Source organism: Suricata suricatta, chromosome 8 (genome assembly GCF_006229205.1).
Source record: "Suricata suricatta isolate VVHF042 chromosome 8, meerkat_22Aug2017_6uvM2_HiC, whole genome shotgun sequence".
Classification (NCBI taxonomy): domain Eukaryota; kingdom Metazoa; phylum Chordata; class Mammalia; order Carnivora; family Herpestidae; genus Suricata; species Suricata suricatta.
Window position 1 is genome coordinate 45,508,251 of NC_043707.1, and position 25,825 is coordinate 45,534,075.

General features: G+C 46.1%; 1 long non-coding RNA gene across 2 annotated transcripts; it reads left to right on the plus strand.

Moving 5' to 3' along the window:
- Window positions 1-41: 41 nt before the first annotated feature.
- Window positions 42-18,852, plus strand: LOC115299532. 2 transcript variants are annotated; one of them, XR_003912221.1, is made up of 3 exons: window positions 42-163; window positions 290-465; window positions 18,432-18,852. It is a non-coding gene; the product is annotated as an uncharacterized LOC115299532 (long non-coding RNA). The 2 variants fall into 2 exon arrangements; XR_003912220.1 differs by lacking the exon at window positions 18,432-18,852 and having other exon boundaries at window positions 290-836.
- Window positions 18,853-25,825: the final 6,973 nt, after the last annotated feature.

The following is a 25,825-nucleotide window of genomic DNA, read 5'->3' on the forward strand; positions in this document are numbered from 1 at the left end:
ACCGGGAGCCGGGCGCCGGAGCCGCCCAGCCGAGCCGAGCGCGCAGCCCAGACCGCTTCCCGAAAGCAGAAGGGAAGAGCCGCAGCGCCTGCCCGCCCGCGCCTCCCATCCGGCGCTCTGCCAGCAACAAACACAAACTTTCCCAAGCCCCTCCCCGCGCCAGGTAACGGAGGCAGCGCCCGGCCACCCGCTTAAAGGGGAGGAGGCGGCGGAGCCCACCCCCCTCGCCCCTCGGGCTCCCGCCCCACGGCCAACTTTCCTCCGACCTTTAAAAGTTGGCCTTTGCAAGGACTCCTCTGGAAGCCCGGTCGCTGAGCTCCCTTCGCCGGCTCCCCGCGTCCTGCCGCTCCGGACGCACCCACGCGTGTCTGCTGTCCCTTCTGCTGCCTCCCCGCCGCTCGCCCACTCGTCTCCAGCTCAGCACCCTACCAACACGCCGTGGGGCTCCTGCTAAAAATTGTCCAGGTAGGACTTCCCCAGAGGTGAGAGGCCTTTAAATAAAGGTCATGGATTCCAACCTCTCCGCGGTGCAGAATCCCCCAGTGTTCAAGTGACCTGCTCAAGGACTCACGGCCCAGGAGCAAGACCAGAGCCTAGATCTCGCAGGCTCTGCTCACTGCCCTGTGGCCGGATGAGCCTCTTCCCTCTCCAGGGTGCCTATGGCATTGATTAGAACGCGTCCCACAAATACCCCCATGGGGAAAACCCAAAAATACACAAAACCAAAAATCCGGGTATTAATAGCTACAGTTCTTGTATGGAATGTACTCTTAAGAGGAAATGTGTGTTACTTTAAGTGGACACAATTGGCTACCAATAAAGACACTTTTTTTCCCCTACAATAGGGTTTTGTGCTCCTGATTTGAATACAAAAGGCACTGTATTGAAAAAAAAATCTTAGTGAAAATTGTTGAAAACCTCACAAGGGTGATTCCTATGCCCCCCAACACAGCAGCCTTTCCTGAATAGACGCAAAGTAGATCACAGATGTGAAAGGACAAACTGCATTTAGGGGAGAGGAACCCTGTTTTTAGGTTATGCATCATTACTTCCTGGTTAGCCAGGTGTGGGCCCTTCTGAAAGGGATTCTTTTCAAGAGGCACCTGGGTCAGTTAATCCAGCCCTTTGGGGTTGACAGCTAGAGCCTGCTTGGGATTCTCTGCCTCCCTCTCTCTCTCTCTGCAACCCCTGCCTCCTGCATGCAGATGCTGCACTCTCTCTGTGTCTCTCGAAATACATAAATAAACATTAAAAAAAAATTGTCCCCGGTGGCACGACGGTATGAATGTCTTAATGGCCCTGAATGGTACACTTCAACACGGGTAAAATGGTAAATCCTAGTTTAACCATAAAGAAAAATTTTTATTTCATTTTTGCCTCCAAGCCGTTCTTTGTACTGTTCACCCGCCCTGAAATCCCTTTTCATTTCTCATCCCATGGAACCTTCTAGAATTTCTCTGGGACGTTTTTGAATTTAATTCAATCAACCTTACATGCAAGTCTAGTGTTAGCCTTTGGGAGATGCTGGAACTACAGAGAAGAGGAAGGCTTGGCCCCTCTGGAGGCTCCCATCTTTTCCTTTCTTAAACACTCACCGCCCTTCCGCCAGTGCTTAAGGTCTTGGGCACACATTTTGGCACTTGGTCACATTCAAGTTAGCACATGCTATGGACTGAATGTCTATATCTACACCCCACCCCCGCCCACTGCAAATTCATATATTAAATAAATCCCGAATGGTATTTGGAGGTGGGGATAATGAGGTCCTGAGGACGGTGGAATGGAATCGTTGCCCTTATAGGAGGCACAAAACAGATGATCTCTCCACCGTGTAAGGATACAGCAGTATGGTGTCTGTCTGCAAACCAGGAAGAAGGCCCTCACCAGTAACTAAATCGTCTAGCACCTTGATCTTGGACTTGTAGCCTCCAGACCTATGATAAATACAAGTTTTGGTGTTGTTGTTTAAGCTCCGGTCTATAGCATTTGCCATGGCAGCTTGCGCCAACTGAAACGGTACAACATACATACTATTCCTATTTTTGTCTAAGTACAGGAAGAGTCAACGCTAAAAACTCTTGTTTAACAAATAAGCACAAGTCCCGAAGTGTGCCCGGCACATGACGGGTCTTCAGTAAATATCTATAGAGTGAATTAATGCCAGGCACTGGGCTAGACCTTGAGAATACAGAGATGGACAAGACATTGCCTGCCCTTGAGGTGCTTAGTGTCCATGCATCATGGCTTGGTAGGTGTGACACAGGGAGGGGTCAGTCCTGGGAAAGGTCGTCAAAGAGAGCTGATCAGAGAGGATGTCTGTGAAAGGAGTTTTGAATGATCTGGAGGTCTTTAACCATGAGGTGTGGGGATGTGCTCATAATAGATGTTGTGTATTTAACACGTTAGGGATTCCTCTCCGCTCTCCTGCCCTCCCCAGCCCCAGGTGATATTCAATTAATGGCGCATTTTCAATCAGGAGAATAGCAGTGGGTAGTAGTTGAAATGGAAATAATAAATAAGACTGCCCACGCAGGGCAGGCAGAATGACGACGGGAGTGGATTGCCCATTGGTGGTGGGCAGTCAGCTGTGTCATGAGACTCAGCCCGAGACAGCCATTCTGTTACAGAAAATGAGCGCAAATTGATAACTCAACCCCAGACAGTTGCTCATAACCACTGCTCTCTGCATGGCCCTGATCAGCAAAGGATAAACCCTAACGAAACAGAACACCAGCCACAGGCCAGCACAGTTCGTCAATTCATGACTCTGGAATCCGATGATGCTTTGATGATGAAAGATATTTATGCCAGAGTGAGCTACTTCCTATCCAGGTAAGCTTTTGCCCCAACCAATTGTTCTCAGTTTGGTTAGTCAGCGGGCCCAGGCCAGGCTCACCCACCACCAGCTCCGACCCACACCGATCCCCCAGGAGGTGAGTCCTACCCCAGGTTCCCGTTGCCAGATCACAAATGACCCTTAGAGGCTCTGGTCAAGACAGAGGACTGATCTCTGGATTACACCTAATATGTCTTCGGGCTCTGTCCCCCTGAAAACCCAGCGAAGGTCCTCACCCTCTCACTCCTGTCAGATTTTCCTGCTGAGATCAGAAAAGATGCCCTATTACTTAAGGTTAAGAATGGAATTATTAAAAGGTCCTCATGAATGAATTTGCGGATTGTTCTAAGATTTACCCAGACCTAGTGTGTTAGGGATGGCATCCCCAGCAGCCTACACAAACATACACACACACACACAGACACACACACACACACACACACAGAGACACACATACACACACACACACACACACACACACACACACACACACAGTCTCCAGAGACCCCTGGCCCTACTTGCTCAGAGTGTCCGGTTAGAGACACCTTCCCATTCCACAAATCATTCTCATTCACACAGGCCTTGTTTTCTTTCCAGGTGTCTTCCCCCTATTGAAGTTATGGAGGGGGTTACTAATCAAAAAGAAATGGAAGATTTAATCATAAAATTAGAGAATGGAATTAAGAGCTAGAATCGAAGAGTGGGGAGGGGAAGCCTTCATTTCCCGATGAGCGACAGTCACTCAAAGCCAGTGAGCCCCTGGAGGATGTTACGAAATGCCCAAATGACAGGCTTCAAAAACACTAAGGGCCTTGTCTGTTTGGACTGGGGTAAGCATGGTCCTGCCCAGAGCTAAGCTCTGTGACCTCCGACCTCACGCTGGAATGGGAGATAGCGGAGAACATGTGCTTTGATGACCAGATCTCCCCTTCCTTGCCCTTCCGCCAGATCAGAAGTGATTTCCGAGGCCCCAACCCTTAACATTGACTCCCCCAGGGACATGGGGCTACAGGAGTGTGAGGGAAAAAGAACATGGAAGGAGACAAGCCTTTTGCAATAAAAGCCCTCTAGGAAAGGGAGGCTTAGGGTGAAGCAAAGCATGTACACAGCCCTGGTCCTAGAGGAGCTTACAATCTAGATTCATGTATCAAAGGACCCGCATGTTGCAAAGGAAAGGGAAAGGAAGTAAATAGATAAGGGAGGCACTAGCCACTGTGTGTAGTGTATTGGGAATATGCCATCATCGGGGCTGAAAACACATCCCTTAGTGAAGAGAGGCAGCAGTTGGGTGTGAGAAGAGGTGATATGTCCTTCAGAGATTAGAAGTAGCTAGACAGGGGCACCTGGATGGCTCAGTCAGTTGAGTGGCAGATTCGGCTCAAGTCATGATCTCACGGTTTGTGGGTTAGAACCCTGCGTCGGGGTCTGTGCTGACAGCTCAGAGCCTGGAGCCTGCTTCAGAGTCTGTGTGTCCCTCTCTCTCTGTCCCTCACTTCCTCGTACTCTCTCTCTCTCTTTCTCTCTCAAAAATAAATAAACATTCAAAAAAAATTAGGTATTTAAAAAAAAAAGAAGTAGCTAGAGGGGGCTTCAAGATGTTGGAGGAGACTCAACCGAAGGCCAGGGCTGCCCCACCAGGCCTGGGCACTGAGCTGTCCCAGAGAGGGGCTTCGTGCCCACGTGGGAAGGCACTTCATGGTTGGGGGGCGGGTGTCTGCCTTCCTTCCCCTTGTCATTTCCCCCCACCAGCCTTTCTCACCCCACTTGAGCTCTGCTTCAGGGCTCAACTGGAATACGGTCTCCAGTTCTAGGTGCGACCTTTTAAAAATATTTGCAACCTAAAATGCACTCAGAGGAGGGATGCGACAGGATGTCCAGTTAAACTGAGTTACAGATAAACAAGGAATACTTTCTTAGGGTAAGTATGTCCCACATATTGCATGGGGCACACTCATCCTAAAAATGTATTCTTTGTGTATCCCGATTGCAAAGTCAACTAGGCATCCTCTATTTTTATCTGGCAACCCTTGTCCAGAGAGGAGTTACCTTATATGGAAATAGGTTCTAATGAAAGACTTGGAGAAGACCACAGGGAGCTCTCAGTAGTTATCTTCTGATTATTTTGAAGTTTTGCATTTCAAAGGAGGAGTAGACTCGCTTCAGGGTGTTATGTTGAGTCACTGGGTAAAAATTGCCAAGAGACAGAATTGGCTTGTTTGTCACAACCAGAGTGGATGAGGCGAGCTGTATTATTTGTCGGTATCCTGTGCTCTCTATAAAGCATTCAGCCAGACATTAAATGCCTACCTGTAAGGGAGGCTGTGGGGATTACTACAGGAGGGGAAGGTGGGGGACGGAGAAGCTGAGGTCAGAGGTGATCCTTTCCAACCTCAACATCGTGCGATTTCTCTAAGGCCAGTCTAGTCCCTCTTCTAAAGTGAAATCTTTGTCTGTGCTGCGGCTCTTCCCTTTTCTGGAATGTCCACCCCCTTTGGGCGGGGCTGGCTGGCTGTCCTGCAGCTTAGAGAACAGGGCAAAGCCACAGCTTTCTTGTGAAAACCCGGGATTATGACCCCTGCTACCTACTCTCTACCAGAGAGGACCCATAGCTAAGTTATCCTAAAACCCAGCTGTCAGTTTGGGTAGACATCTCCCTGTTTTTATCCACTCTGGAACTCATAATCCCCCTTCCCCCAGCAAGTCCTTAGTAGAGGGGTACATTTTGTAATTTTGTCTATCTTGGAAGGTGCATGGGGGGCATTTTGCCAGGCAGCCACTACAGGATACTTTACGGAATGACTTTTGTCCCCAGTAGCAGAAGCAGCCTTGTGGCACCCATTTTAATATTTTTTTTTCTGTCCTGAAATTGCATCCATGCTCTGTGACATAAAGCTTGCGGGGGGCCTTCGTCCTCCACTCGCCTCTGAGCTAGAAAGAATGCAAAGTTACTTTCTAGAGAGAGTCTCGGGCATCTTGCCCATCGAAAAAACGGAGCTTCGCATCTGAGCCACGGTGGGCTGGCCTGGCATGGCCCTGCGTTGTCAGGGCACATTGTGAGCCTTGTCTGGGTCGGGGGGGCGGGGGGGGGGCCCGCGGTGTCTGGTTAAGGGGGAGGGGCAGTCCCTCTGGGCCACACCAGCCACCCAGAACAGCCCCCATCCAGACGATGATTGCAAACTTGCCCCTCCGCAGTGTTTTGAAAAGCCCACCTGAGAGATACAACATTTATGGAAGACTACTCGAAGTAAATGCAATCTGTACATTCTTCTAGATACCCCAAGGTCTCCCCTGAATTATGAATTAAGTAGACCATCAGTGAGCTCAAGACCTAGCTATATCATATTGGCATCCCCCCGTAAAGTTGCTTTTACTGAATTCCAGATTGTCCTGATGCCATCAGTTTATATTGAGGGACGACCTAACAAACAGCCCTGTGCACTTTGTCATTGTCTTTCCTGGAAGGACAGGTTTACAGATGCTCTTCATTACGCCAGGCAGCGGCCCCTCTACCTAGGAGAGCATGGAAAAATGTCTCTCTGTTCTCAGCACTACAAACGACTGCGCTTTTCCTTAGTGACTGGCTTCTTTTTACCTTACGGACTCTGTACAGGTGATAACTGGTGGTATTTCTCTTTTCATGGTAGTGATTAGAAAGCTTAGGGTCAAGTCCGCGCCCCCTACTCCCCAGCCCCAGCCCCCAGCAGATGACCAGGACAAAAAGCATTTTCCTTTCTTTTAGTTTCATGCGCTTGCACAGCATAGAAACCCACTTCCCATCCTCCCTGCCACTGTGATATTCTGTTCCACACCTCCTGCCCTTCAAGAGACATTTTAAATTCTAACTCCTCTAATTTGCAGATTAAATACAATGAGGTAATAATCACAATGAACTCTGCTTCCAGGGAAAGGCTGGCATGTGATTAAGCCACGTCGGCTGCCCTTGAACTCAGGCCCCGTGTGACAGAGGCATGGCGTCCCATCTGAGCCCCCGGGAGCTCCTGAGAAAGGACATCCTTTCTGAGAGTAGCAGACAGCTGCCCATCCTCTGCTAACCCTAGCACAGGGCACTGTTCATGTGTCAGCACTGGGTAGCAAGTGTTAGAATTAACACGCGCACAGCGGGTGGAGGGATGCGGTGGACTAAGGACGTCCTGGGCAGGTGGATGGTTATTCACCTGGGGTTCTGGGTAGTCCACAACACCTGAGTGATGGGCCAGCCGGCCCGGAACTGCTCGGGGGCCCCTGCACTCTGCGCCTTCTTGTTTTTGGACATTTGCTGCCAACATACCCAGCCTCCGAAACGCTGCCCATACTACTGTGCCTCTGAACTATCGCCTTTGCCCCTAGATGGAGACAGAAGGTTCAGGCATTACCCTCTGATTCTCCAGCGTCAACAGTTGGAATTGGCCTGCGGTGGCATTAACGCCTCTGTGCCTCTGGTCTGCACCTGTCCTAGCCTAGCAGGCAGGCTGGTCCTGATGCAGGCAGGTGCGGAGACACAGGTGTGCACCTGATGGCACGCACTGAACTGTCCCCCACAGCTTTCTGGAAACCCCAGAAGGGGCCGAGGGATGTGACTTGGGGCATTTACTATAGCTATTCACCACTCCTATCTCCAGGCTGGTGCCTCCCCACAATGCCCCCGAAGTATCTCTAGCTCTTCATTTAATGTGTCTTATAGTTATGCAACATACAGTTACACTAGTGAAAGCAGAGACTGATTTCTACTCCATTTTGTGCCCCAGCACCCTGCACGGTGCCTGACACAGAAAAGGTCCGCTCAATACACGTCAGCTCCAGCTAATGTAGATTTCTCCCTTTCAACTAGTGGCGTGCCCCATACAGTTTTCTTTGGGGAAAAAAAATAATCCAAAACCACTTACCTAGTCCAGTTCTCTCATTTTACAGATGAGGCATCGGAGGCCCAGAGAGCCTAAGTAACTTGTCTAAGATTACACAGTATATTAAAGTGATTATGGAATATTAAAATGATTCCACTAAGTATGCCAAATGCAGACCAGGGAGCCGGCCGGAGTTACAATGTAAATTATTAGCACTTCAAATGGAGTGTATGACCATTCTGTGCTGGAGTTCCAGCAGGAAATTGCTTAAAATAAATTAACTTGGAAAGTTCCTGAGCTCTGATTAAAGAGGTGAATGGCTTGAATGGGGCTCTCTCTTCTAGGAGAAGAAATTCACCCTCTGTAAACACATTTTCAAGTAATGTACCAAGGACTTTGAATCAGAATGAATGTACTTAGCATTCTCTTCCCCCAACCCATTCATCTGGCAGAGCTATAGGGAGAGGCATTTTTGTTTTTTAAAAAATGAGATATGGATGGCACAACTATCTTAATAAACTGAAAAATAAAAAACCCTCGGCTAGCCCTCCCCTTCACCCTGTGCTCCCTCCTACCTCTAGAAAACCTTATGCGGCAGTTTTGGGCACGTGTGTGAGCCTCAGAATACCAGGGATGGTCAAAGATTATGATGAAAGCCCAGAAAAATAAAAGTTTACCACTCCTCACTGCATCTTAAAACACACACACACACACACACACACACACACACACACAGAAAAACAGTGTAACACTTTAACTTGAGCGGGAAGAGGGAGATTGTGAGTCATGGGAACTCGCTGGCCTGCCAAAAGAGAGAGTTAGGACTTCCCTGAACAGACGTACTCCTCCTAAACTTTTCTTATTTGTCCAGACCTGGGCCAACATTACTTTAGGAAAGAGCATTTTCACTGTCCATCATACCATGACAAAAGAACAAAAACAAAAACCTAAAAACGAAAAGCGAAACAACTTGATGAGCGTAAAGCAGACCCCTGCTTCTCTTCTCTGTGGCTCGTTCGCAACAGTTTTCCTTGCCACACTCACCTGAGCTGGAAGCCCCAAAAGACAAGTGATAAAGTGGTGATGCTTTTCTGCAGGTGATGCCGAATGAAGCTAAGAGACCTGAACTAGAGTCACAGAGTAGGTGAGCATTCAGGCTGTGCCTCTTACAAACCCTCTCTGACCTGGCATGAGTTAATTAACCTCTCTGGGGGCTCAGGTTCCATATCTGTAAAATGGGGATACAGTGATATTTATGGCAAGGCATTACTGTGGGAAAGAGCGAATGACATATTTATGAGGTAGAAGCTGTTGGTGTGCCGCTCAGCAGTGAGTGTCCCCGTGTGCACCGTGGCTGCCTACCAAAATGTGTGCCCCGTTCTGCAGTGTGGAATCCTCTCCGGAGATCGGTCCTGCTGCCACGGACAGCTCCCTCTCCACCTAGATGAAATGACAGAACTTACACATACAACTTTGAGGGGAGCAGGTGAAAGAAGTAGTTCTGTGGCTTTTTTCATACTCTCTTTCCATCTGCTAGTTGGAAGCAGAGACCTAAGATGACAGACCCTCAAGATGGGAAAGGAACGAGGGTCTGCAGATCTCTATATGGGGGACAGAGCTGCCCCCACCAGGAACACCCGCATTGTCCTGTTATGCTAGGGAGAGGGAACCTTTGCTGGTGTTAAGTCACTGGAACGGGGGCTTCCTTGTTCCAGACACTATGGTTACCCTAAGTAGTCCACCTCCCTCCTTCTCTCTAAGAAACCTACCTGTTGTCTGCCCACCTCTGTTGAGTCCTATGCCCCAAGGGAGGCTGGCTCCATCCCCAGTCCCATGGGTCATTCTTGATTGCTTTACAACGGGAGGTCTCTAGAGCTCTAAACTTGAAGTCTTTTATTAATTTTTATTTTAGAGAGAGAGCATGAAAGCAGGGGAGGGGGGCAGAGAGATAGAGAGACAGACTCACAAGCAGGCTACATGCTCAGCATGGAGCCCAACATGGGGCTCGAATTTATGAACCCATGAGATCATGTCCTGAGCTGAAATCAAGAGTGGGATGCTCAACCAACCGAGCCACCCAGGTGCCCCCTAGTCCTGAAGGCTTATAATTTTAGAGCCCTTCCCAGAGGTTGGTTTAACCATGACGAGGTGAGGAAACTGGCCAACACGATGTGAAGGGAAGCCTTGCAAAGCTCTTTTTCTTCTATCAATGCCACTCCAACTTTTATGATTACTGTTTTTTCTTGTTTGTTTTCCTTATTATTATTTGTAAGCTTTATGGAGGTATAATTTATATACAATAAAATTCACCAATCTAAATACACAGTTTGAGGAGTTTTTATAAAGTCACATAACCATCACAACAGTCGCGATGAAGAGTACCTCCATCTCCCACTGACGATCCTTGTGCCTCTTTGTAGTCAGTCCCTGCCCTTCACACCTAGGCTCCGGCATCCACTGATCAGTTTTCTATCACTATAGTCTTACCCTTCGAAAATGTACATAAATTGAATCATACAGATATAGTCTTGTATGTCTGGTTTCTTTTACCGAGCATAATGCTTTGAAGAGTCATCCATGTCGTTGTATGGATCAGTGTTATTGCTAAGGACTGTTCGATTATATAGATACAACACAATTTGCTTATCCATTTACCCATTGATGCATATTTGGGCTCTTGCCAGTCTTTGTTTCTTATGAATAAAGGCACTATAAACACCTACCAGAAAGCATTTGCTTGCACATACCTTTTCGCTTGTCTTCAGAAAACACTCAGAAATGCTATTATTGGATCATATGTTAAGTTTTATGTTTAAATTTATAGAAGACACTGCCCAACTTTCCAAAATAACATTTTAGGATCTATTATTTGGCATTTCTACCCAAAACACGAGAGTTTCCATTTCTCTGCACCCTGATCAACACTTGGTATTGTCCGACATGTTTAATTTAAGCTATCCCAGTGAGTCTATAGTAGAATCTCATTGTGTGTTTTTGTTTTTAAGTTTATTTATTTTGATAGAGAGTGTGCGCGAGCAGGGTAGAGACAGGGAGAGAGAGTGGAAAAGAGAGACTATCCTAAGCAGGCTCTGTACTGACCGCGCAGATCAATGCAGGGCTTGAACTCATGAACTACAAGATCATCACCTGAGCCAAAGTAGGATGCTTATCTAATTGAGCTTGTGCCCTGTGGTTTCCTTTTCAAGTTTATTTATTCATTTTGAAAGAGAAACATCGTTCCTGTGTGCACACTCAGACACACACATGTGAGGGAGAAGCAGAGAGGGAAAATCCCAAGCAGGCTCTGAATGCGGGGTTCTATCCCACAAACTGAGAGATCACGACCTGAGCCGAACTCAAGAGTCAGACACTCGACTGTCTGTGTCACCCAAGCACCCCTTATTGTGGTTTTAAGTTGTGTTTCCTTGGTGAGTAATTGTGTGGAATATCTTTCCATGTGCTTATTTTGCCATCTGCATATCTTCTGTGATACAATGTCTATTCAAATATTTTGCCCATTTTTAATTGGAATGTTTGTCTTCTTATTAATGAGTTATAAGAGTTCATTATATATTTTGAATACAAGTTCTTTATCCAATACATGTTATACAGGTGTTTTTTCCACTATCATGCTTTCATCCTTTTACCTTTACCTGTTGGATGGCTTTATATTAAAAGTGCAATTGTAGCAGATCATATATACTTGGGTTTTGCTTTCTTATCCATTCTGCCAATCTCTGCCTTATACTCAGGATGTCTGCAACATTTATATTTAATGCAATTTCAGTGTAATTGAGTTTAAGTCTATGATCCTGCTATTTGTTTTCTATTTGTCTCATCTGTGCTTTCCTTTTTATGCCTTTATTTGGATTGAGTTTTATTTTCTTTTTAGTATTCCACTTTATTTCTTCTTTTGGCTTTTAGCTATACCTCTTTGCTACTCTCTTTTTAAGGTGGTTTCAGAGTTTACAATATATATCTTCAACTTGTCATGATTTACCTCGCATAAATATAAAAGACTTACAACACTCTACATCCATTTCCCCTTCTCTTCCTTTGTGCTATTTCTTTTCCATTAATTTTGTTCTACATACGTTATAAATCTCTGATTACATCATTGTTACTTTTTCTTTAGACAATTACTTTAAGAAAATTTTAAATAAGAAACAATGTCTCATATTAGTACACATGCTTACATTTCCAGAGCTTTTCATTTCTTTCTTTAAGAAAATTTTGAATAAGAAACAATGTCTCATATTAGTACGCATGCTTACATTTCCAGAGCTTTTCATTTCCATCTGGTATTGTTTTCCCTCCACTTCAAAAATTTCTTAACATCTCTTGCAGTATATGTCTGCTGGTGATAAATCCTCTCAGCTTTTGTTTGCCTAAAAATGTCTTTGTTTTGTCTTCATTTTTGAAGGATATTATTTCCCCTGGATATAGAATTCTAGGTTGTATGGTTTCTTTTTCTTTCAGAACTTTAAAGATGTCATTTCGTTGTCTCTGGCTCGCAGGGTTTTTGACAAGAAGTCAGCCACTACTCTTTGTTTGCCTGTTTACAATGTATTTCTTTCTCTGGTTACTTTTAAGATTTCCTCTTTATCACTGGTTTTCAGCAATTTTATTATGATGTGTTCTGCTGTGATTTTCTTTGTGTTTATCCTGTCAGGAGTTTATGAAAATTTTACAACCTATGCTTTTATAGTTTTTAGTGAATTTTGAAAATTCTGGCTACTATTTCTTCAAATGTATTTTTAGCCTTCATTGTGCTTTTTTCTCTTCCTAAACTCCTATCATATGTTTATTAGTCACTTGATATTATTCCATAGGTCACTGTGGCTCTGCCCCTTATTTAAAAAAAAAAAAAACTTTTTGTCAGGCTGTGCTTCAGTGTTGATAGCTTTTATTGCTATGTCTTCAAGGTCATTGATATTTTCTTCTGCAATGTTGATTATTCTGGTAAGCCCATCTAGTGAATTTTTTATTTCAGATGTTGTATTTTCAGTTCTAGACATTCCATTTCGTTATTTTTATAGTTTCTATCTACTTCTTTATTATTTTCATGGTTTATCTTGAATTATTGGACATTTTTATAATCGCCATTTAAATTCCTTTTTTGAAAATTCCACCATGACTTTCACCTTATGTCTATTTTTTTTCTAGTTAAGAGTCACATCTCTGCTTCTTTGCACATTCGGTAACTATTAGATGTTAGGCGTTGGGAGGGTTATTTTAAGCATCTGGGTTCTGCTGTCTTCCTTTAAAGAGTGATAGGCTTCACATAAGGAGGCGATTAGGTTACCTGTAGATCAGCTCGGTTTTGGTTTTTTTTTTAACTACTTAAGATGTTTTTATTATTAGAAGTAATATTTGGTGGTGCCTGGGTGGCTCAGTTGGTTGAGTGTCTGACTTTTGGTTTGAGCTCAGGTCCTCATCCCAGGGTCATGGGATCAAGCCCTGTGTGAGGCTCCATGTTCAGCATGGGGTTCCCTCCCTCCCTCTGCCCCTCCCCCAAGCTTGCGTGCTCTCTCTCTTCCAAATAAAAAATCTTAAACAATTTTTTTAAACAAAGTAATGTTTGTTTTTTATACAACAGTTGGAAATCTGGAAAATATAAAAAAATAAAGCATTCCAGAATATAATTAGCGAGCAATAAGCACTGTTAATATTTCTATATTTCCTTTCAATGTTTTTTACCCCTTAAGGATACATTTTATTTTAAAAAATACATAGATATTATCACAATAAACACACAGCTCTGTTGTCATATAAAAATAGTTCTCATGTCATTAAAAATCTTGTATAAACTTAATTTTTTAGTCTTTTATTTTGAAGTAATGTTACATTTACAGAAGAGATGCAGAGGTAGCACAGAATTCCTGTGTCTCCTTCACCCAGCTTACCTTGACGTTAACATCGCCATGACTATAGTCCATTTATCCAATGTTGCCAGATTAAGCAACTAAAAACACAGAATGCCCAGTTAATCTTGAACCTCAGACAATGAGTGATATTTTTAGTATAAGTATATCCTAAATATTACATGAGACAAAAAAACAAAAAAAAACACGACGCTTTTGAGCACTTTTTAACCTCTGTTAAGCAAGTTGCTTTCAATCTAGGGTTCGTTTAGCCTTGCCACTAAAGCATGACCCTTCTGGGGTCCTCAGTGAATGCCCAGGTCTCCAGAAAAGACTCTCCACTCTAGCTGGCTAGAATACGAACAGCTGTCATTCCTGCACGAATATGGAATTTTGCAGCTTCAAGAGTTGTTGTATGGTCCAACCCTGTGCAGTTTTCCTCGGAATTTATGCAGCTTAGTTTCATCCAAAGACTCAGAGTTTCCCCTTGAGCAGATTCCTGGGGGCTCTTTTTTGTGTGTGTGGCTTTCGTCTCCCCTTCCAAACTCCATGTTGAACTCTGATCTCTGTCTCCCAAAAGTAGAGAGGTTGCCGTGCTCTGTGTGGTCCCGCTCCTGCTCTGGGTCCAGAAAGATCTCCAGGAAGAAAGCCAGGCCCATTGTAGCGCTCTTCTAACTCTTCCCCTTCTCTTGAGAATCATCGGGCACTGCCTGTGTACGTGGGCAACAATCTTTTAATATATTTTGTCCAGTTTTGTCGTTCTTTATGGCGCAAAGGCATTTCTGATATCGGCTACAGTTCCATGGCCAGAAACGGAAAATTCTCTTTTTTGTAACAAAACAAAACCTCACACACACATATGATCCCTTTCTCCACTTCTGTTGTCCCTGGTTGTGATGCTGGCTGTGCATAAGCCAATTTATAGACATGAAGAGAGCCGGCCTACAGACAGAGCCAATATTACAAGAATGGCAGGGACCAAAGATGGAAATTCCCTGGGTGCTTAATGACACTGCTGATCCGCTGGTCAGCTTGACCCTGGAGCCTCCCCCCCCCCACCCCCCAACACTTTGGAGACCTATTGCTATGTGAAAAACAACTTTTTTCTTAATTGTTAAGCCAATTGGGTTGGGATTTTTATTGTTTGGCATTAAAAGTACCCTAATTAATATAAATTAGTGCACTAATAAATTGGTAACTGCTCAGTAATTGTCAGTAGTCAATTTAAAAAATACGAATGCAGAAAACTATGTGACACCTAGATAGTGTGCTGGGAGTTTTATATACAGAATCTCACTTAATGTCATAGCAAACCTAGGAGGGAGGTAGTTTTTTAAGTTTTTATTTATTTTTGAGAGAGAGTGCAAGAGGAGGGGAGGGGCAGAGAGAGAGAGGGAGACACAGAATCTGAAACAGGCTCCAGGCTCTGAGCTGTCAGCACAGAGTCTGATGCAGGGCTTGAACTCACAGACCACAAAAATCATGACCTGAGCTGGAGTCCAAAACTTAACTGACTGAGCCACCCAGGCACCCCTAGGAGGTAGTTAGTATTAACCCCATTTTATACACGTAGAACTTGAGGCTAAGAAAGCAGCACATTTTTCAAACTTAAAATATTTAGTCTAGAGCACAGCCAGGATCCAATCACGGCCACTCTGCCTTCAAAGTTACACAGTTGTTTAGTCTTCCAACATTGGTTTTCAAGCCCTTGACTTTAATTTAGACCAAAGTTCTTTTCACTAAAAAAGGAGAAAACCGATCAATGAAAAAAAGTACCATTCAACACAGGGATCCAAGGCACTGAGTGTTAGTTGAGACTCAGTGTGGGGAGAGTTCTTATCTGAGTCCCGAGTCCTGACTTCACATTTCTGAGAAGAGCGGTCTGCATGCTTTCTGCTAAGTCATGGCAGCTAGCCAAGTCATAATATAAAATACCTGAACAGAAAACCTAAGCAAGCAAACACTCGGGAAATAGTTAGGTCTCCGGAAGCAAAAGGCCCAGATGTGGGGCAAGGTTAATAAAGCAGCCAGGGAGCCGGATCAGCGACATCAGCAGGTGGGAAACAGAAGTGGCTGGGGGAGAGCCAGTGTCATGGTCCTGTTATGGGCAGGAACCGGAATGGTGCTAGTTTAGAGGTCCCGCAAAGAGTCACAATCCCTAAGTCACACTCTGCCTGCTAGGAATACCAAAGTCATAGTTGTAAGACATTGAGCAATGTAAACGATGGGATGCATTATGACGGCACACAAACACTATAAATCCTTCAGAAAACTCTTCCCCTTAGTCACTTAATGTAAGTGGAGGTTCTGAGAGCTGTTATCAGCGGGGAGGGAGAGGGAGAGGGAGAGGGAGTACTGCAGAGCAGGAGCCCAGAATGGGCAGCAGGGAGTGGGGAGGGGCGATCTGGCACCAGGCAGCACGCCCAGGCTGGGCTCCGGGAGGTCAGCTGTGCTCACACATCCTTCTGCAGTGACACGCTCCAGGCAGGCTCACCCCCAGAATGGGCATGAGGCTGAAAAAGCACATTTCTTTTCCTAACAAGTCCCTTTCCCAAAAAAGGTGGGCAAAAAACTAGAGTGAGTCAGCTAGGCATTGAAGACACATCACCACTGAAAGGAGGACTCCTGGAGGGAGGCAGGGAAGGAATGTGTGTGTGTGTGCGCGCGCGTGCCTGTGTGTTGGGAGGAGAGAGCCAAGAGACAGAGAAGGAAGAAGAGCCGCTCTTTCCCCGCTCCGATCCCAGAAACCTACAAATGACACTACTTTGCGGGTAGAACCGCCTTCAGGAGGAGACAAGAGAAATCTGGGCATGACTGATTGAGTAGGAAAAAAAAAAAAAAGCAATAAAAATTGCATTAGCATTGGAGGCGAACATGGAAAAATGCAAACAGAGAATTTAGTTGGGGGGTTGGGTGGAATGGTGAATGATTTTTTTTTTTACATCTGCAATTTCGAAAAATAGCTTTTTAAAACTGACATCCTGTGTTTGAGAGTCAGGATTCTGACCGTGTGCAGGGTCCTGAGTCCCTGTTCCCAGAATTGAAGTCCCTGCTCAAGAGGCTGGTAGCACTTTAAAATTGATCCTGAGAACAAAGAAGGGAGCCTCTGCCACATTTTAATGGCCTCCAGCTGCTGGACCGGCCCCCTCCGGGGGCCTTGGCCACACCCTCAGCGCTCTGCTTTTGGGGCAGGCTGTGTTTCCCGAGGTTTGGCTGTCTCTGAGTTCCACTGGCTCCCTGGAAAATGTGTTCCCCGTTGCAGAAACCATCCTGCCGCTGGCATAAAGAGCGTTGCTGGCTCTGCTTTCCCTAGGCTGTCCCGTGGGATCAGGCCACACAGCACTGACCTGCGGCCACCTCTCTTCTCTGCAGAGGTAGGGTGGCCACAGAGACTTCCTGAGAAGCCTGGGCTGGTCAATCAAGAAATGCAAAGACTTGCCCGTCCCCTTGCTGAGCCGTCCATCCAGCCTTGCTATGAGATGATGTGACCCACATCCCCACCCCCCCCCACCTTCTAGCTTACCTTTAGGGTGTCTGGTCGGGGAAGCTAAATAAAGCTAAACCATTTTCTAAGTCACCAGATCTGAAGGTCATTCCTCCCTTCTCCCAACAAGGAGAACCTAGATGTTTAAATTGCTTATCTCCTGTACTACTTAATCAAATGTTTAAAATTTAAAATGAAATGAAATAGTATGGAGGCTCCTCAGAGAAGTTAAACATAGAATTACCATATGACCTAGCAGTTCCGCTTCTGAGTTCTATCCCAAAGAATCGGAAGGAGGGGTTGCAGATATTTGCACACCCACATCGACAGCAGCATTATCCACAGTACCCAAAAAGGTGGGAACAACTCAAACATCCACCAACAGGTGGGTGGGTACCCAAAATGTGTGTAAATATACCTTGGAGTCTTATTCAGCCTTAAACAAGAAGGAAATTTTGATATATGCTACAACAAACATGGGTGGACCTTCAAGATATTAGGCTCCGTAAGTGAGCCAAACACAAAACCGCGAATGTCTTATGATTCTGCTTTTATGAGGCACCTAGGAGTAGTAAAATTGAGAGACACAGACAACAGAATGGTGGTTGCCAGGGGGCGGGGAGAAGGGGCGAATAGGGAGTTCTCGTTAAGGAGTGTGGCTTGTCCATTTGGGATGATGAGAAAGTTCTGGAGTTGGACAGGGCTGTTGGCGGCACAACACAACAAATGTATTGCATACCACTTAATTGTTCACCTAAAAAGAGTTAAAATGGTACATTTGTTATGTATATTTGACCAAATGAAAAAAACTAAATGAAATATAGTTAACAACTGAGTCATTCAGTCAGCAAGCATTTACGGAGAACTTTGGTGGCACTGCTGCCCTAAGGAGAGAGCAAAAGTGGGTACAGAATATTCCTGACCCCTCCCAAGGTGCCAAATATGGCCGAGCCTGATTTCCTTCCTAGACTCTGTCAAGAGAATCCATAGAGAAAAATCCATCTAATTCTGCCTGAACTTTTCCTTCTGTTTTTCTTTTTTTTATTATTCTTTTTAACTTTTATTTATTTTTGAGAGACAGAGCGTGAGTTGGGGAGGAGCAGAGAAAGAAGGGAGACTCAGAGCCCAAAGCAGGCTCCAGACTCTGAGCTGTCAGCACAGAGCCAAATGTGGGCCTCGAACCCATGAATTGAGATCATGACCTGTGAGATCATGACCTGACCTGAGCCAAAGTCGGACGCTTAACCATTTGAGCCACCCAGGCACCCCTCTGGGATTTCTTTTAAGTCTTTAAGCCTTGTACTCTGTCCTGTGCACCTCTGGGCTTATATACACTTATATGTACCTTTGTTCACGCTTACTAGATTATAATGTGATCATCACCTTGTGTTTATCTCCTATTCTAGACTCTGATTTCCCTGACCCGCCCGTCCCTAGACCCTAAGGCCACGAATGCTGTGCTCCTGTGTCGGATGAGAGCCTCACTCTTCCAGGTGTAGTCTGCAGACCTGGCTCACCAGCACCCCTTGGGAGCTCATTAACAATGCGGACTTTCAGACCCCATTCCAGACCGATTAAACCAGAAACCGCCTTCTAGAGGCTCCGCAGGTGATCTGTGTGCACATTCCAGTTTGAGAAGCCATGGGTTAGAGGCTGGTGGAGGTGAATGGGGAATGTGTGCTTGAGTTGTTGAAATCACATGCACTTCTTATGGGGGGAATCTGACCACCCCCAAAAGAGGCCCTCATTGGTAGCATCTAGAGGCACCCCCTCTGATCACTCAAGCCGGCTCTGGTCTTGCCCACCACGTTCCTTACATTATATCGTCTTGCCCACAACATTCCTTATGTTATATAAGAAGAAGAGAGGGGCGCCTGGGTGGCTCAATTGGACAAGCATTGGGCTCCGGCTCAGGTCAGGATCTCAGTTCGTGAGTTCGAGCCCCGCATCGGGCTCTGTGCTAACAGCTTGGAGCCTGGAGCCTGCTTTGGATTCTGTGCCTCCCTTTCTTTCTGCCCCTCCCCTGCTCACACTCTGTCTCTCTCTCAAAAATAAATAAACATTAAAAAGAAGAAGAGAAAAATGAGCTGCGTGGGGAGGAATCCAGCCTCCTTGGGTGGGGCTCCGCTCAGGGCCTTGGGACAGTGATGCCCTCCTCAGATGCAATCTTATCGCCATAGCAAAACTGGCGTGGTGCAGTCCCTGCGCAGTGACAACTATGTTCCTGCCAGCCGACTGTCTACTTCCTTCAAGGAAGAACTTCAGGTTCATGTGATTCTTAAAGGCACTCAATTAACAAACATTGTTAAACTTGGACTTTAATTCCTTCCGTTCACAGGAGAGCAAACCAAAGGCCAACTGAGGTGGGAGGTGCCTGAGCTGATTTGCCCCATCCCCCCCCCCAGGATCTGGGCGAGAGAAAATTGTCAGCACCTGCCAGGCTAAGGAATTGTTTTTGGGGTTTTGTTTTAAATTAATTTATTTATTGAAAGAGAGAGAGAGGGGGGGGGGTGCCTACATGTGTGCATGGGGGAGGAGCAGAGAGAGAGAGAGAGAGAGAGAGAGCGCGAGAGAGAGAGAGAGAGAGAATCCCAGTTTGATGCAGCCCGAACCCAAGAACCCTGAGATCATGACCTGAGCCGAGATCAAGGATCAGATGCTTAACTGACTGAGCCACCCAGGCGCCTGTGAGTTGTTTTGAAATATTTGTTCAACATTTATTTAGTGCCTCTAGGAATAAACTGATCTATCAATGAAAATTGCATTTAGAAACAGATTCTCTTGTTCGTTTACACCCACTGGCCAAAACAGACTTGATGTTTTTGCAAAAAGAAACTTGGCAAAATATTGTCTTCTCTTCTGATGTTCTTGTTCTTGATTCAGTTTTCTTTCATGATTTTCTTTTGTTTGTTTTTTGTTTTTCAAATATATCTTTTTAATGTTTTATTTATTTTTGAGACAGAGAGAGACAGAGCATGAGCAGGGAGGGGCGGAGGGAGAGGGAGACACAGAATCGGAAGCAGGTGGCAGGCCCTGAGCTGTCAGCACAGAGCCCGACCCCGACGCGGGGCTCGAACCCACGAATGTGAGATCATGACCTGAGCTGAAGTTGGACACTTAACTGACTGAGCCACCCAGGCACCCCAGCGATTTTCTAAACAAGACATCTTCATGACTGGAATACAAAAGGATCTAAAATTTCAACAAAAAGAATCAGACGATTCAATCTCAGTAAGTAGCACTAGGCTGCCCCATTCCGTTTCCGACTTCATGTAACTGTGACTTTCGGCTTCAGGTTTGGAGGCACTGAGCATGTGTATGTGGCATAGCTGAGTATAATCCACAGAGATGGGTCGATATGGCAGTGTTTTTAAAAAGCATTCTAATGTTTACTGATTTTTGAGGGAGACAGAGTATGAGAGCAGGAGGGGCAGAGAGAAAGGGAGACACAGAATCCAAAGCAGGCTGCAGGCTCTGAGCGGTCAGCACAGAGCCCCATGCGGGGCTCGAACTCACGAAACATGAGATCATAGCCTGAGCCGAAGTTGGACACTTAACTGACTGAGCCACCCAGGTGCCCCACTGGCAGTGTTTTTAAACGTATCACTCAAGCGTGCTGTGTGGTTTCAGGAAAGAGACCAATGTTCACATGACTTGGAGGGAAATGGAAATGAAGTGGCAACCCCTCCCATTTGTGACAGCAGTGTGTGGCTCCCCTGGGTCATGGCTTGGTTGGATCTTCTTAGTTCAGCTCTGACTGGGCATATCTGGAGGATTAAAGGTTCAGGCTGCCAGGAAACTCTCCATGAAGGGGCAAGGAGTGTCTGTACTATTGGAAAAAAGAGTCACCCCAAAGAATAAGACCCTACAGTCTTGGGTCAAGACCTCCCATTCTATAATGGCACTTCTCTTTGCCCTAGGACAACAGGAGGAGCTGTTGGCCTGTCCTCTGGCTTCCTCCCCTTCCTCTTTCCACTGGTGGCCCTGACCCAGAATAGCAGCTTTGACACTGAGGACTCACTCCAGGGTTCCTCACTGTAGGCGCCAGCAGCAGAGCATCACAGGACTGATGGAAGCCAGAAAAGGAGACGAGGGGAATGGAGAATGCCACATGACAGCTGAAAGGGCTTGTGCATGAGCATACGGGGGTCTGGGGGGGGGGGTCCCAAAAATGAGTATGAAAGACTTCAAGGTTGAATGGAGAGCCAGCAATAGCACTTATGAGGTAATTCTGTTCATATTCTGAAGCTCGTTTGTTCTGATGGAATAAACAATAAACTAAGAGGTCTGGCACACTGCTTTCCCCTGGCTGGGTGACCATTGGCAGGTCAGTGACCTCTCTGAGCCTCAGTTTTCTCCTGTGTAAAACAGGGCCACCGTGACTGGCTAACCCCTTCAAAGGAGTACTGAGTTTTGTGTGCTACTAAGTACTTGAAAGTGTTTTCTTAACTATAAATGAAAGTAAGCTATTCTTTTTTAATCTTTTTTGATGTTTTATTTATTTTTGAGAGAGGCAGAGAGATAGCATGAGCAGGGGAGGGTCAGAGAGAGAGGGAGATACAGAACTCAAAGACAGTCTCCAGGCTCTTAGCTAGCTGTCAGCACAGAGCCTGACGCGGGGCTCGAACCCTTGAACCGTGAGATCATGACCTAAACCAAAGTCAGACACTTAACCGACTGAGCCACCCAGGCGCCCCATAAAGTAAGCTATTCTTATCAACCAGAAGAATTGTCAACTCCGAAGGTCACAGCCTAGGGTAAGGTGCTATAAGCTGAGAGAGACATCCAGGACTCCAATGTTAGAGATTTTGTATTTTTGCCAAGAGAACTGAGAAATGACAGGAGACAGCCAACTGCGGGTTGTTGGCAGGGTATCTGTAACAGTGCCGCCTGGTGTTGCAGCCCAGCAGCTGGGGCTCTTTGGACCCCCACATTTTTTAGTATCGGGCTGAAACCTGGCGTATGTTTGAATCACTTGTACTAGACTTTCTTGGGCAGGACTGCCAATGTGGTACCTCTTGAGGGCAAAGTAACTAAGGGCTTAGAAATCATGGACACGGTGTCACTGGGCACACCTACCTCCATATTACCCTAGGTGGTGGCAGAAAACTTTAACCCAAGATCTCCCAGACCAGCATGTCATATCCTGTCTGGAAGAGGGCTTTCCCAGCCAAGGAGGAGACTCATTCGGGTTCTGCAGGTCATTGCCATCATGTCATAGTCTTGGGCTTTCTGATAACAGGCAACATACGGAGAGGCACAGGTCACAGCGTGCACTGTTCCAGCAGGTTCTGCCACACAAACCAAGGTGGAGTCTTGGGTGTCAGAAACCTTTCTGTGGGAAATGTCAATGGCCTGATTTATGTCAGTAATCGATGTTAACCTCACCCTGGTGGATCCTATCACAATGGACATTTTGGGTGTTTTCTCAGCCTCAGTAGAGTGTACTTTCCCTGGGAAGGAATCCTACAGAATGCGGTGCTCATCACGTTTGGATAAAAAGTATTGCAGAGAGCAGTAGCAGGTGGACCAGAAAGTGCAGTCTTCACAGCGGCCGCTGGGGTTCCCAAAAAGCTATTCAGACACCTGAGGCCAGATCCTTGGAGCCACCGAGGGTTTCCCTCCTCCTCCTGGCCAATGACATCGTCTCTGTGCTTCACTCCCCAGGCTCCTACCCAGTTCAGTTTTCAATCAAACAATCTTCTGTCAGCCTTCAAGGTCCTTTCAGCCTTAAATCTCTGCAAGTCTGTCATCAAATATTGATTGTGCAACTAAGTGTTCAATGCTCCATCCCTGGCACTGTGGAAGTTATGTGCTTTTTTCCCTTCCCAACCCCGCCCCGCCCCAAGAGCTTATCCATCAGAGAAGCCAGTGAAAAAACTAGAGAACGTTCTTGGTTACTTAACATCGTCTGTTAAATCACTGCGAGCAAATTATTTTTCCAGATAACTGAAGCTTACTGTATTAAGTGCCAAGATTTGACTCGAATCTGTTTGGATGGAAATCTTTCAAAAGTGTATTACGTTGGCCTATTTGGTGCTGAGTGTTATGTGGCGGTTCAGGGTTTATGTTTTAGGGTTACTATTCTTTGCAACCATTTGTGCAACAAGTGTTTCTTAAGGAACTATTACTGGTTAGACACTCCTACGCACTGGGAACGCAGCAGCCAGCAGTACCCAAATCCTGCCCTTCCAAACATCCGGTTGCCACGGAAGACAGAGAAAGCAGAAGGCAATTGCGATGAGGTGAGCTAGTGTCACAACAGGGTAAGCAGAGAGGACTTTATCTAATCTTGGGGTCAGGAAAGACTTCATTTTTTTAAATTCTTTTAAATGTTTTTATGTACTTTTGAGAGAGAGACAGCATGAGCAGGGGAGGGCCAGAGAGAGAGGGAGACACAGAATCTGAAGCAGGCTCCAGGCTCTGAGCTGTCAGCACAGAGCCTGACGCGGGGCTCGAGCCCACGAACCGTGAGATCATGCCCTGAGTTGAAGCCGGACACTTAACCAACTGAGCCACCCAGGTGCCCCCAGGAAAGACTTTTAAAGAGGTACCCTCATGGCTGAGAACTGAAGTACCAGTAAAAATTCGTTGAAAGAGGAAGGAGGAGCTGAAGGGAATCCCGTAGGAAGAGGGAACTGTAAAAGCAAATGCCGAGAGCCGACAGGGAGTCTGAAGGAAGATGCAGAGAAGACTGGAGGCGGGACTGGGGGGGGTGCGGCACAGTGATGGAATGCTCTATGGTGGTATGAACAGGGCAGGTGGCTCAGAGGCATGAGGCCAGGGACATTAACAGAGCCAGGACACAAAGAGCCGTTTATGCCTTGGGAGACAAATTGGATCGTCATCGTCGTCATTTTTTTTTTTAGTCTGTGTATAGCACCATTTGATTGATTAGTGGGCAAATGTTAATTGGCCCCTTACCCAGTGGCAGATGGTGATAATAGTAATTGCTAACCACGAGAGTTTGCCATATGTCAGGCATTACACTAAGCACCTGCCTGGATTGCTTTATATCATCCTCATGTAAATAGGCATTAATATTGCCCCCATTCTGCAGATAGGGAAATTAAGGTTCCTAGAATCTAGGCAGTTTGCCCACAGTCCCATAGCTTGTCTGGTGCCTACCATGTAGGTGCCACAGATGACGAAGTATCTAGGGAGATGTGTGTGGAAATGCGTGCATTTTTATGACCTGGCTTCAGGAGGCACACGTCACTTCTGCCATACTCTGTTGATCAAAGCAGTCACAAGATCTATGCACATTTAGAGGGAAGGGATTTCGGCCTCACTACTAGATGGGAGGAGTGGACCATGTCACATTGTCAGGAGAACAAGACTGATAGGAGATTTTGAGGCTGCTGTGTTTGGAAAATGCAGTCTGCCAGGGGGTGCCTTGGGGAAAGGTAGTAGACATATGGCGCCCTCAGTCCCAGCAGTTTTGCTTTGGAAGACCCCTGACCGTGCTAATTGAAGGATAGGAATGTTTTCTGGAGCCCCGTACTGTACCTCCTGGAATTATTTTTATTTAAACTATTTTTCTAATATTTCTTTTTGAGAGAGAGAGACAGAGTGTGAGTGAGAGAGGGGCAGAGAGGAAGACCCAGAATCTGAAGCAGGCTCCAGGCTCCAAGCTGTCAGCACAGAGCCCGATATGGGGCTGGAAGTCACGGACCATGAGATCATGACCTGAGCCAGAGTCGGATGCTTAATCGACTGAGCCACCCAGGCGCCCCTATTTTGACTTTGTGATGCCAACATCTTCTCACCAAGGCTGGTGTGGCTAGGTATGCAGCTAGTAACAATCCCTATGATGTTGAGGCCCCAGAGTCTACCCAGCAGGGAGTGGGGGTAACTGTGAGCGGGGGAGGCAGGAACTGTAGCGAATTCATCCATGAGAGTTGATTATACCTGAGTCACCACCTCTCCAGACAACAGTGGGCTTTGTTTTGCTGAGAATTGACGAACATGTTAGTTACTTTTGGGGAGCTTATTTAGGAAGGGGTGTCCTAGAATGGACTGGAATCTCTGCTGGTGAGGTGTTTGGAGGCTCCACGTATCCAAGCAAACACGCCCTCACTTCCTGGTGTTCCACCAGCCTGCGCACAAAAGTGAGAAAGTGCTAAAAACAAAACCAGGGGTGCCTGGGTGGCTCAGTCGGTTAAGCGTCCAGCTCTTAGTATCAGCTCAGGTTATGATCAGGTATGGTTTGTGGTGTGGGGCCACATTGAATTGGGATATTCTTTCTCTCTCTCTCTCTGTCTGTCTCTCTATCTCCCCCTCCCCCACTGTGAGTTCAAGCCCCACATGGGGCTGTGTCCTGATAGTGTGGAACCTACTTGAGACTCTCTTTCTCTGCCCCTCCCTGACTCGCACTCTCTCTCTTCAAATATAAATAAATAAATAAGCCTAAAAACAAAAAGCAAAAAACAAAGACAAAACTCCAGAATCTCTAGATAATCAGGTCCATTTTACTGCAGTAGGTGGGCTGAGAGGTAAAAATCGCAGGAGAGGAAGTAGGACGGGTAATTGCAGAGGACTTTGAGCAGTAAGCTAAGATGTTTCTTCTGATTAAGACCAGTCACTTCTACATCTTTTTGATTGTCCCAACTGTGAGTCTGACACCTTTTGAGCGCTCCTTGTCCAAATGAATATTCATCCAGCTGTACTAATATACAATGTACGTTATACAACCTATTCCAGACTAGACATCGAGGCAGAGGCCAAATCATTATCAAAGATAACCTAATCTATTTTTTGCACCCCAATTGATCAGTACACACATGCCACCTTGGAGACC